The sequence below is a fragment of the Hesperophylax consimilis genome, chromosome 23, assembly GCF_061612785.1.
Source record: "Hesperophylax consimilis isolate HC1 chromosome 23, BYU_Hcon_1.0, whole genome shotgun sequence".
Lineage (NCBI taxonomy): Eukaryota > Metazoa > Arthropoda > Insecta > Trichoptera > Limnephilidae > Hesperophylax > Hesperophylax consimilis.
In genome coordinates, this window is record NC_142858.1 from 20,064,475 (window position 1) to 20,079,019 (window position 14,545).

Sequence of the window (14,545 nt, forward strand, 5' to 3'; positions counted from 1 at the left end):
ATCCGGTTTAAACGGGATTGCATGCCGTCTCCTGATAAACTATTAGTGAATTCCTAATATTCGGAACACGTGTTTATGCACCATACAACTGTATTTGCCTTGATAATATATTCTTGAAATTCGGAAATATAAATATAAGATTTTTATGAACCGTCCGTTCCGTCATCGTGATATTTTTTTATATCGAAAAGGTATTTTCACAATTTATTATTTTAAAATACATAAATATAAAAAAATAATAATATTGTTACAAAAATCCATAGCGAGTGGCATAAGAACAAAATATTTAAAAAATACGTTTTTTAGTATTTCTACCCCATTTATACAACATTTGTATTTTACTGAAAGTTTATCAGGAAACATAAAAACTCATTCGTAAAGGGCCTACAATCCCGTTTTTCCCGAATAATTTGAATTATTCTTAATAAATTAGCAATATTCAACATTAGTAATTTTTCTCCGTGTGGAAAAGTCACATCGGTAAAAGGTGTGGTTTACAGTGATGTTTTCCGCAGTGGCACATATTTATTGGACAAAGTATAGCGCTGTATCCGTTAAATCGATCTATTTTTTTGACCTTGAACACTGCAAGAACGTTCGACTCTCTGCGAAGGCTTAACTTCCTGAAGGTTGTCGTAGATCGTAGGAATACCCTTTTTAGCCTCCGTGCAGAACTTCAAAACCAAAAAAGACCTCCCACCCTCCTATAAAACGGTTGTTCGTTTATACGTAGAAAGATATGTGTTAGTACACGTCTCTTTCTACGAACATATGGATAACTGAAAAATAACTTTTGATGTACACAAATAATAAAACATGTGCATTTAAGCTATCAAAATAAATTATTACTCCTAATAACTTTGAAATATTGCATGAAATACAATAAATATCTAACGATACTACTTTTGTTAATGAATATGTTTTACAGTTATATTGAAAAGATATATTATATGATTCTACCTATCTCCTGCATAAGCTCTTCTAAATAACATTTGCATAGTTAAATTTACTCTAAGCAAGCGCAAAAAATGCATAATTTGTTATTTCATTAATGTCAACAATGACAGACGACATATCAGTTAAGTTGTTATTCGAACTGTCAGATTAAATCCTAGTATAAGGAATAACAAAATTATTTAAATTTTTCACAATAGAATTGATCAAATAAAGTATATCTGTACCAACATCTGAGTAGATACTTTCTACTTGAGGCACAGTAATTTAAAAATGTAATTATTTACCGAGAATGATATTACGTACATGTAGCTTGTACTTGTAACAGAATAAATTCTTATTTTATAGATATAATATATATAAGAGCATAAGTAAAATGTATACATATCTCAAACATTGCAGACTACATAGACACACGTTTTTAAGACAAATTTTTGTACAGACTTGTGTGTATGAACCTACATGGACAAAAATTGATGCAATATGTTAATGTTAAAAATGGGACTGGAGGCCTATAACGAATGATTTCACAAATTTGATAACAGTAAAGCACGATTATGTTATCAGGAAGTCGGAACACGTGTTCTTCAAAATAATAATAGCTTCAAATCTCGTCAATTATATTTATTAGGACAAGGGCACTTGCGTGAACACGTGATCAGATATATTCTGAGTGACTAATATTTTACTGGGAAATGATAATACAATCACATTTTTAACAATATCTTGATAAATAAGCTGTACTTATTTTTCCCCGTGTATGCAAAATACAGCATTTTTTATGCCACGGTTGTATAAATACCTAGATATTGATTATACTAAAAACACTGAATTGAGGATACAAAGTAACAAACCATAAAAAATAATTTAAAATTGAATTTCTGATTTTATAAAAAAATGCATATCTGGAATTTGGTAAAAAATGAATATTTTATTTTTATTCAAAAATGCATATTTTGATTTCATTAAAATTGAAAATTTAAATTTTATTTAAAAAAACATAATTTGATTTAATTAATAAATGCTTATTTTGGGGTAATTCCCTACTGTTTGATGTTTATAAAATTGAGTAAATAATCATTAGTTATATTCGTAAAACAAATTATTGAACAACGTTCAAATGAAACCCAAAAACAGGAATAACAAAATTGTACGACGCAAGGAATTATTTAAGTTTGCCGCCAGGGAAAGGTTGCCCCAAATATCCCGAACATTTTGCTCAGACTGGCGATTTTTGGTAGAGGTCGCACAGAGGACGAAGAAATTTCAAGGCTGAATGTCGAATAATCCATATTGCTAGAAGGGCATTTTAATCAAAATAGTTCTTGTTTTTTATTCGGTAGAGGGTACGCCTACGTGGTCTACATAAATACATTGTATCATTCTGACGTTAAGTGTTCTGTTTGTATTCATGGCAACAGAAAGTGCCGAATGAAACATTAAGGACGGGTTGTTTCGGAGAATTTGAACAATTCATCAAATTTCAACGTTCATTTTCGGGTTTTGTGAAGGACTTATTCAAGTTCTGTTTTTATATCATTTTAGGCTAGTTGCTTGACAAAAATGAAATAAAAACAGAAATCTTTCACAGAACTTGAAAATGAACGTTGAAATTTGATGAATTGTTCAGATTCTTCGAAACAACCCGTCCTTAATGTATGATTATAGAAGATCGGTGCGTGACACATGGGATACACCTATTTCTGTGTTATTTTTCATGCTGTGAACACGGTAAAATCACACATACATTTTTTTAAAGTTTGGTAGTTCCTACCTACCCGCTACTAATCGATAGATATTCAAGAAAGTTTAATATATCACATATAATATATATTGATTCTATTCTTTGGAAGGTAGTTAATACAAATGAGTTCACTTTCGTATCGATAAATGAAAATTAACCACTTAGATTTATCTCCTAATAGTGTTTTTCCTCCAAGACACCACCCGGCAACTCAAATTATATGTGTTTTTCACGTGTGACTGTGTATTATTTTTAAATTTCTTGAACGAAACCGGCGTCAATTGACCGCGATAAACTAACTCTGGAATCCAATGTAAAAATAACAACTCTTAAAAATATATTTGTAAAGCCGGCAACGCATCAACAAATATTTTATAAATAAGTTTAAAATCGCAGTGAAATATCGACAACAGGTGAAACAAAGGATGTATGAAAGATTTATAAATGATTACACACTGTATAAAAACTTAACAAAACACTCACTTTTTATTATGGTTGATTCGAAAAATCGGGATTGCAAACTGCAAGTAACTTTGAAAGTTTAACGTGTTTGTGTGTGCGCTGTGGATACTCGTGCTCCACTGTCGGGAGCAGAAATACTAATGCAACCGGTGCTGTCAGTGGAACCTTCATAAAGGTGAAGATCCACCGCTCCCCGCCCTCCCGCCGCCGCCCCCCCACCAGGTGACGTCACACGGCGGGACGCGTTCTGGGAAGCGTTGCCAAAGCCGCGGAACGGAGCGATAGCGGCCGTGCTAGCGGTTAGGAGGCGGCACGTAGCGGCTTACGATACTTACACAAAAATAGTGCAATAATGTAATACTTGATGAAATTCAATCGCAAATCGCAATAAGCCGGTAGGACTAAGAAGGTAAGGAAGTTATAACGTGGATGGTGTGGAGACAATACAGCATCCTTGATTGTAATTACTGAAGGGACCCAGAAATAACGGGTTTGGAACCCGGCAATTACTTGCCCGTTTTTTGTAGGGGAATTTTTTTAATCAATCTACAACATCTCCTTTGGGGCAAGTTCGGGAAGTACGCGGCTTTTCAGATTAGATCAGAGACCCTGAACTCTTCAAATGTTGTAGCACCTATAATGATAACCCAATTTGTAAAATGAATCATGGTTCGAAGAACCATTTTGATTTATGAACAATTTTGGTGCTTTTATTTATTTCAATTTGTAAAGGGCGGAATACAAAACTTGCGTAGGGGAATGACTTATGAGCTTCACTGTAAATTACCCCAGACACGATCATTTGGTTAACAAAAGACATGTACAATATTGGCTGGATTCTAAAAATAGAAACAAATAACCTTTACCATTTTAGCTTTGTTTGATGTATACCCCTCTGATGTCTTTAGGCAGGTCTACAAAGGGTTAAGCCTTCCCAAATAGTTTCCAAAAATATATAAAAATATAGTTTATAAAAATACTAAATATAATATTTTACGTTGACGGCGGTTTTCATTGTTTCTTACAAGTGAGATAACAACTCTTTGTTTGTATTTTTCAGGAAATTGACACATGAATTTTTTTGTTATCATTTTTTGGAAGTGAAGCGTTAATCACAATATTGGGTTTTATTTGGGTATATGTAGGGGGGGGGGGGGGGGGTAGGATCACAGGGTGTTATCTACTAAAACATAATTTTGTGATAAACAGAAATAAATATTTTAAAGCTCATATGCCCAACTATATGCCCAACGGCTGTATCTACGAGATAGAGCTTCGTGTCACTAATAAATATGATTGTGGTGTTATCGAATCCAAGCTTAATTCAAACAACAAGTTTTTGTGTAAACTCCTGTGATCTTAGGATCAATAGTAATAATCAGATGTTTCTTTTTTAAATTAGAGCCACTTTTAAATTAACTATGAAGATGCCAAAGTTAATAAGATCAAAAAAGAAGGAACAAAATGGCAATAACAATAATAAATTATGCTTCCCACCATAAATATTGTTTTCCAGTGTGAATTTGAAATAAGCCCCTATTTTAATAAATAAACAACTAGTCTATTTAATTTATTTTATCACATTTTGCAAGTTGAAAAATATGTTTCATTGCTGTTTATAATTAATCAAATAATTTTTTAAACATGCCTTTTGATCTTTGATTTTTCTTTTGTATTTAATGCAGGCTGCTGGTGTACAACGCTTTGAGCAACACTGGATTTTATGACAAATCAAACAAAAAAACGCACTGAGAACAGTTACGCTGTATCACAATAAAATGGTTTATGACATCATTAAGACTTAATGGGAAGGCTGTTGTAAAGATTAACGAAGACATGCAATTAGGTTATGTCTTTGTTTTCGATTCCTAGAGTGTATACATTTAATTTTTATTTGCTCTTCCGAAAATTTCTGGGGCATGTGGGACTATGGCATCTCCAATTGGAGTATGTTGTGAGGCTGAAGGGAGTGAAGAAGCGAAGAAAACGAAGAAGAGTTTGTATCAAAGTATATAAATCTGGCTATTTCCAGCAAGGTTTCGATTCTGAATTGTGTTTTTTTTATCAGGGCGATACTGAGAGAATCTGTCACCTTGATATACGATAATACCAACAATGAACGTGGCATAAAAAGTTTAGAAAGAATAAAAATGATGTTCTTGGATTTGGGGGGTTATGCCTTTATTCTTTACTGCTTGAAATCTGCCGCCGCGGTTGTGCAACAGCGGAAGTGGAGATACTCCGCGCGCCGCACGTTCGCGCATTTCCACCGCTTGACAAATGGTGTGACTGCACCTCATTCGCATAAATCATCGCAAATCATTCGTCTGTATTATATTGAATTATAATGGGACAGTTTTACGGTATACATTCATGTATTGTAAAGAACTTTTCATGGTGAAGCGATGCATGTACAAAATGATCTGCACTATGAATAATGTAGTTTTTTAAATGTTCTTTGTCAAATTGGTATCTACACTCACAGAAATGCACCATACCACGAATAAGGTCTATGAGTAATGTAGATTTTTAATCAATTCTGAAGTGATTATATTTATTCAAGCGATATTTGCTGACGATATAGAATTGCACTTCTACTTTGAATACCGTCTTTTTATCATATCTTTTGAAGTAATTTTAAAATTGCAGCTATTAGCAATAAAATTACAAACTAAAGACACGCCATAGAGTTCTCAAAAGTTCCAAGTCAAACACACGGCAATTGTCTTACTTTCGATTTAGTGGTTTTAGTACTAAACTGCAAACTAGTGCCGAAATGCCCTTTTGTGTAATGAGAAAGTGTAGTTATTAAACAGCAAACACTTATTATTATTAATAAATAGTACAACAGTTTCGATGGCTTTACAAAGATTTTAAATGCCATTGGAGACGGCGAGATAACGAACGTATTAGAGACCTATACACGGTGATCAGAAACTCGTAGTACAAAAACAGCGGAAAACAAGTTAATCTACACTACATTTGGAGTCGATTTTGAGGTTATTCTTTTTTTATTTGAGCTTTCGTTTTCGAAAAATAAATAATTTAAAAAAAATTAGCTATAGAAAAAAAGAAAAAAAATTAAAAAACAAAATGATGTGCAATCACCAGTTTCCCGCTTGTACCTACTATTAGTTTCCGGACACCGTGTATCGTGTTAATGTCTGTACTTTGGTTAGTTTATGTTTATAATAATACTGTCCTGAAGAATGTTAATACACATATGACCGTTAGCATATTTTTGTAATAAAACATTTAAGTACGTTTACAACATAATAAATAAGTCACCAATAAAAGACATTGTCTTTACGACTGTCTCTCGGTAGACTTGGTACCCACGCCCACGGTTTGAAAAGCGCCATCTCGGTTGTGCTCCGTCGATTTGAGGAAATGGTTTAACCCTATAATTTACCGGGAATCTCTTGCCACTACGTGCATCTTTAGGCGTTCTGTCTTTCCGACTGGGATCTCAAAATTTCACCATACAGGAATATTATTACAACTACTACCTACTACTAAAGTATAGTACCTTAAATGTCCTTGACATGATTTGATTTATTACTTTCGTATATCTATTCGATAGACATGAATTATTGGTCGCGCAAATATTCATATCGAAATGTTTTCTAGTTTGATATCTTAGTACTTGTTAACAAATCAAAAACAGTAATTTCAATTTTATTTCTGTGATTGTAATTGTAGTTCAATTAACTGGGATTAGTTTTGAATTTAATGGTCTTTTTCAAAATTGGAACTGATGTGTCAAGAATTTAGGAGAGCGATAAAGCACCACCTATGGTATAAATTTTTTTAATTCCATATATTTTGAATGTGTATTTCTTTTGTTTAAAAATCTTATTGTTAATCTTGACAAGCAAAGTCATATTTTTTGATTTGTCAAGGGCACCCAGTCGTTTGGAACCAGTGAGGCTATGGCATCCCCAATTGGGGTATGTTAAGAGGCCGAAGGTAGCAGGGAGGAGAAGGAGACGGGGAAGAGAAAAGTGGAGAGATGCCTGGATATTCCGATCTGGTCACCAAACACGGCCAAAGTCAATTCAAGGAACGTTAATTAACTAATTAATAATATAATATAATCCCACATTTATAATATCCCGTGATTTTTCACACGTAAGCGCTACTATTTATATAACTCTCGAGAAAAAATACCACGAATGGATCGAGTGTATTGCACAAGTTCACCGAATAGAGTATCATCCAGTCGCGGGTTCCGAGAACATACTTCGTACGGTATATTTTATATTTCATCAGAAATTTTTTGCGTGTAATTATGAAAATAGTGATGAATTTTAGGTGCAACAACCGATTATTTTAATATCAATGATATTTCAATACCTTTTGCAAGTAATTCACCATGAATAATTGCATGTTATATTCTTACAATAAACATATTTTATTTGAAAAGAAATTCAAACATTCTCGTGAAACGTATCAATATTTGAATTCTGCCTACTTCCGTCATCAAAAGCTTATATTGTTATTTGGTGCAAACCCGAAGTTTTGGTTCACTCGGCTACAAGTGGTTTAAGCGAAGTGCTGTTTTAACTTGACCGCTTTGCATTTCGTCTGTCTGTAAATTTGTTTGTGTATTCCTCGTCCGGACATCAAACATAGCCGTGTTTGATAGTACCTTTTTATTTCGCCTTAGCGCATGAGCGTTGCGGCTGTTGCGAGCTCTCAGGTCGGAGTAATCAACATTAAGTCTGCTGTTCACAGAACTAGCTATAATTAGTTACTTTACATAGGTTAACTATGTAAAGTAAACTGAAATCAATTGGCCTTGAATGAAGAAATTGTGAATTTTCTGTTCAACATCTGATGAACAGAAAATTGAACTACCTATGTAAATGTAGATATATCTACGTCACTTCTTATATCGTTTATCACTTGTTAAGTGGCTACTTAGAACACAACTGTTCAAACAGTATTATTAACAAACGCTAATAAATAATAAACTTGTTAGGTGCTCAGTGTTAAGTTTGCATATTTAATAAGTAATCTTTAATGACGTTCTCTACTTTCTATAAAAATAAAATGAATTATGCATAAATAAACGTTCCGGAAGAAATTCTCTAAACGAAAGTGAAAACCCTATCAAAATCAATGGCGTAGTTTAGAAGAAGTAATCGCACAAACATACAGACGCGGATAGCGACTTTGTTTCATACTATTTAGAGATATGATAGAGAAGAGAAGCTTGATACGGTCAATTAAGCTGTCGATGGTTTCGCTAGCGTATATTCTGTGGATGTACGTATGTGTCTGTCATACTATGGATTTAAAAAAATGGTATTCAGTTAGGCAGTTCCCCATTTGGCCGATTGCATAGTTAGCCTCGTAATGTTGTTTTCAGAAATTGAATGCAAAATCGCTTAGGAATGATCTACTGAAGTCACAAAGGAAACAACATCCAAATAAATAAATAGGCTCGTTAATAGAAAAATGTTTTATCGTTTGATTTTAACATCTCGTAGTTTTTAAATTGGAAATGAAAGACGCTGAAAATGTCCACCGTCTTCGTAATAGTGGTTGTTGAAATTTAACGAACGGAAAGTATTATTTGGTTTAGAATTATTGAATATTGTCGCATAAATTTTAAGTGAAAAGGGAAAAAAAATTAAATAGTCAAAATTTTTTTTTCTATAATTCATCTCTTTTAAATATTTTTTGCAACTAAACTAACCCCGCCAAATGCCGATCGGGTATGATTGACATTTATTTCGTATATTAACTACTGTAATGTTAATCGACTTCAGAGAAAAGCATTTATAACCGCGTGTATTTACATGATTGACACCAAATGCATTGTCATCGACAGAGAACCTATCGACCGAGTTTCAGCTCGATCCGATGTCGGGAAGTGGCTTAGTTTTCAATTCCATATTTGCATTAATTTATTCACGAAAACAAAAGTGAAAGTAGTAAACAGTTCTTATGTTCCATATTGACACAACCAATCGCTCGAGTTGATATTATGTACCGGTATAGATTTTATTCATGCTGACATAGTGTTTCTCTACATCCTTCTAAAGCAGCAGCACACGTACCCATAAAGTTTGTACGGTGTAATGAATAATTTAACAAAAGATACACAGAGCACTCAAAACAGAGGAACCAACGAGGGTGACATATTTTCGGCTGCAAATTGTTGCAGATACCTGCCTGCGTAAGTGACGATGAACATTTTCGTATAAATTACACAATGTTGGTACAAAAAAGATTTCAGTACATTATAGATAAATTGTTTGAATTTTTCGAAAATCTGAATGTATCATTTCATTTAATTTCGTTTTATTTGAAACAGCATACGTTTCAATGAAGATTATCGTTTGGATTCGCTAATGCGTTTAAATAGCGCATGTTGCGTCATTCGTTTTGTCCAGTGAAAAGACGAAAATCCCCAACAATCGGTCGTCATTGATTCGCATTTCCGGGCCTCGTAGTGAGATTACATTGTTGACGTAACGGAGGGGCGATTATTTCAACACGTTTGACATGTTCCCTCAATATGGCACCATATTGTATGAAAGTAATGAATAATTATGGTGAGTGTAAAGAATTTACTCTGATAAACGATGCTTCATCATCAAAAAATATACCTTAAACAAAAATATTTTATTGATGATTAATGTTTTCACATAGCTATCGAAAAAATATCATGAACTCTTTTACTGCCCGAATAGAGAAATGAAGTATGACGAGGGTGTGTCGGCGTCTCTGAAATAGTATTAAGTATTTTTTTTTCTAATTTCTAAATAATTTATCAATTTTTATAATAAAATCAAATTTCTTTCTTTAAAATAAAATCAATTTGATTGACTGTTGTTGACATTGGGGTCTCTGTAAGTTGACGTCGGTACAGATCTCAACTCAAAGGGATTCTGTAAGAAATGTCGACTACAGAAGTACCACTTTACGTAAACAACAAGTACAGATTTCTTTGATTACGTCTTCGTTGCTTGCGTCTTATATTGGTTAAGAACGAACTTGATGGTTTTATCCAGCCATAAATATTTTTTTGTGGAAAAAGGGAATTACAACGCAATGAAATTCTTTAGAAACGAGTGGTTCAATCCTAAGTGAGACTGATTTGGAAGGGTGAATAATAATATTGTCAATAGAACACAGTTTATTAGGGTGGCGAAAAGAGAGTCACATAGATACGTTTGAGATTGAAGATTTATTGCATTGCTGAATGGTGTAATAGTGATATTTGAATATTAATAACAGGCTAGGAAGATCACAACTGGTATTATCACTTCAATCAAAATAAACTTTTAACCTAACCACCTATATTGTTGATAAAATTTATTCCGAGTAATTCAAATGTGTAGTGTATTTTGCATATTTTTATGTTTATTTTATATTGTTTAGACTTTAGACTATCGCGGTTTCTTTATCACTGTCATTTACTTTTACTTTTTAAAAAACATTATAGGACATTATAAAAAACATATATATATAATAAAAATATATTGTAATAAAAAAAAATATAATAATATAACAAAAAAAAGTCCGAATAATCTACTTATTTTGTATTTGCCAGTGGGTTCTTTTTGCATTGAAAAAAACTTATACTTAGTTTTAATAAGTTTTTGAAGAAATATACTACTCTTCTCTTGTGTGTTTATGATATCAATGTTTTGAATTTATTTATTTACCATTAAAATATAATAGGAATATAAACATATATACAATTCAAAGTAACATTAGATTTACAAAAACAGTTATAGAAGATGTGTGTAATAGCACGGTAACATATACAATAATAGTACATATATTTTTGTTGGACATAACCTGCTTCACGAGGTAAATTTGTATTGAGGAAGAATTTAAAGAAATTTCCTAAGCTTGGGCGAGTTCTTTGGATTATTATGAAAGGAATATTACGACGTCTATAACGCATCAAAACATTCTCATTTTGAGTGACATAGATTGATTGGCTATTGAATTTGAAATTGTTAATATTAATTTCATGTAAAATGAAGAAAATATTTTTTTCCCTCAAATATAAGTTATCTGCTAAGAATTTTATTAACATATAAACCCATCTCACAACCGTTTCTTCCCAATTGTCTAATATCACTAGTTGGCCAACGTCCAATTATCTCAAATCACTGAGCATTATTTTGCAACATGTATATCTACTAATTATATAATGGTAAACTAATATTCTTTGCTAAACACCAATCTAAATGTACTAAATAACTACGTAAATATACTACGGTTAAAAATACAATAACATATAAATAAATGTTTAACCATTGTGACAGAGAGGCAAGCTCCTTGAACACGAAACCGTATATTCGATATATTTACAATAATATATATGTCGCTATATACCGGAGTAATAAACACTCCCTGAATCTAAACTCGACTTGAGATGACTACTGCCATATTTAGTGTCAAGATCTGGATAGCCAGTTACTTCTCAACCATCCTATTTCACATCTTCCTTTCCTACCCACTTTTTCAAGTCTCGCAATAATGTGAATGCCTTAGTCTCACTAGGTCTAGCCACTTGGGATACTGTTGCAGTAATCGCATTAAAAATAATAACTCCTAAATGATGATATTCATAAAAATTTAATAATCTGAAGCAATTGAGATTTATAATAGTACTTCCCACAGCAATACGTGTGCTGAATACATGATATTATTTTTTCAATTCCTCACAAATATAATGCTCCTTAATCGACACCTACGCTACACAGTGGAACACAAAATATAATTTATTTGACTTTGGAATTAAAGATTTTTCTCAAGTAATGAACATTTATGAGTTGCTGCAATTGGAAATTAAATTGAAAAATAACAAGCTTACAAAAAATATTCATAACAAACGTCAACAGTACAAAATAAATTGAGCCTCCGCAAACCCAATTTCTTCCGATTTGTAACAAGTTTCTCGTAAACTCTTTAAGTTTTTAAGTTCTAAAAAATATATATGTTATAGAGAATAATATCCATACATTTGTTGTGCAGAAACGTTAATTACGTATATAAAATTCCTTCTTTAAACAAAAATCGCATAGTAAGCTCCGAAAATTATTAGTATGAAAAAAATCGCAGTGTATATTTTAAATGCAACTAAAGCATTTGTCAAAAGATTGTTGCTCTATTTCAAACGAGTCGTGTTTTATTAAATATTAGAGCGCTCCATCTAAAACACGACATTTAATATTACATACAGAAATTTTCTTCCAATCTGCAGTTACACAGTCTATTATAATTATAACTTGGTTTAATCAATATCCCTTTTCCGAGTATTGAGCGACACAAGCAATTTATTCTCCTGCTAGGAAGCCCGGAAGCCGAGAGGTTTTCCCTTTATACGGCCGTCACTTCTGGAATACCCTCGGTTCTACGTGCTGAAAAGCATTATTTGCTACTATTACGTACACAAAAACAGATATCCAGGTTTTCACAACTAACGCACGAGCTATCGTTGGAGCTTTGCCAATCTTTCTATATCAAGATATATAAAACGTTGATGTAATTTATATTTATTAGATAAAGAAATATTCTTCAGTTAGAAAAGTATGTTACGCGGTAGTCCAGTCATTAATTCAGTATGGAATTATTGGATCGGCGGGAGCACATGAAAAAATTGTATGCCCTATAAAGGTGGTAAGAATACTAATTATTGAAGTTATTTTGAAAACATTCCCTTCAGCAACATTGTTCAAAATTTTCCAAGTGCCAAAAATTAAATACATCTATAAAAAAACTCAATATTCAAAAATAATAAATTCATTGAACTAATCAAAAGTTAATTCATAATTAAGACATATTATTTCCTCTATTTTTTACACAGCAAATGCACGATAATTATATTTGCAAAGGGATAAAATATTTAAAAAAATAACAGATTTGGTATTATTTAAGAAAAAGTTAAATTATATTATTATTTAAGAAAAAAGCGGAACACGCGTAACATCATTAATAAAATGCAGTAAATTCTATAATTTTATCACATCCTGTACTATCATACACTCTATGATATTACTTTTTACTCCTACACCAAAGTTAAGGGTAAGTTCTCTCCATTGGTGTAGAAATACTAAAAAACATATTTTTTCACTATTATGTTATTATGCCATTCACTGTGTATTTTTGTAAAAATATGTTTTTTTGTATGTTATGTATTTTAATAGAATAAATTGTAAAAACACTTAAAAAAAAAATTATCGTGATAATTATACAGATTTATCATATAATTATGTTCGTTCGCGGTTTCACTCAAAATTTTCCCATTTCAAAATTACACTTTTCTAAATTTTATGTATTTAAAAAAAAAATCCAATAATTTAAATGTTCTTAAAATATGTTAAAAAAATCCAATACAATAATTTGTGTAGATTCCAACGCCAAATTTATTTTTCATCAGCAAAGTTATCATCAATTGGAAACTTCAAAGGATTATAAATCAGCATGGTCAATGAATAGTCAGTAAAAATGATGAAAAAATACTCAGTTATCAGTTGAAGTGATAATTTTATTAGTACGTATAATAGTACATTATTAGGTAGTTAACAGAATTTATACTATCGATTGTGGATAGTCCATGTAGCATACTAATTAGTGTTAATTATATACAAAGTGCTATAACACACAGCACGTCAATTCGTATAAGAGTCGAGTATAGAAAATCAGGACATACAGACAGTACTTTGATATCTCCATCACGAACTGATATTATCCGACTGCAAAGATCCAAAACTCTGCAGCTCTCGATTGCCTAGGATTAGTTAATAATAAACCATGTCCAGTAAACATACGTAATCAGTATATAAGCATCTGTCAATTGGTAGAGCCGTGTCCGGGAACTAATTCAAAGCGGTGGTGGTGTGAGAGAGGGAGGGGCAAGGTGTGGTTGTCGCAGTCACATTGGACTGAGCCCGGTTCGACTTGCCACCCGCACAAAGGACTTCGAAAGGTTGTTTCGAAACCGGTAGCAAAGTAAACTAAATTTAAGTAACAAATGTATTTTGAAAAATAAAACAAAAATGTCTAGAAATTGTTACACAGTTAATGCCCAAGAAATAATTTTTTTTTTAAGAGATACCTAGATATTCAGACTATTGCCATTTGTTGATTGTCTTTCACCATCGGGCACGTAGAAAAATGAATATTGCTAATTGATTGTCAATATCTTCAAATAATTATTAATCCGGTTAAACAACATATTGCATGGCTTAACAAAAGAATCAACAGGTAACGATGTCGTATACTTTCGAATTTCGTCATGACATATTATTAAAACAAATACACGTGTACTTGTTCAAGAAATTCTTAATTTATTTTATTTTATTTTGGTACAATATTTTACATTTCTTAGTACAATTTAATATTGTTGGCCTT

At 32.1% G+C, this 14,545-nt stretch overlaps 1 protein-coding gene across 2 annotated transcripts in view; it reads right to left on the reverse strand.

Moving 5' to 3' along the window:
• The window catches only part of Ldh (Lactate dehydrogenase), a 77,808-nt gene that overhangs the window by 18,013 nt on the left and 45,250 nt on the right, over window positions 1-14,545 (reverse strand). Inside the window, exon 1 of one of the 2 annotated variants that reach the window (XM_089646060.1) lies at window positions 3,182-3,322. The exons of the other annotated variant lie outside the window; for it this stretch is intronic. The gene's annotated coding sequence lies outside the window, so the exon portion shown is untranslated. Of the gene's footprint in view, window positions 1-3,181; window positions 3,323-14,545 lie in introns of those variants that run through there. 2 annotated transcript variants of the gene reach the window in all.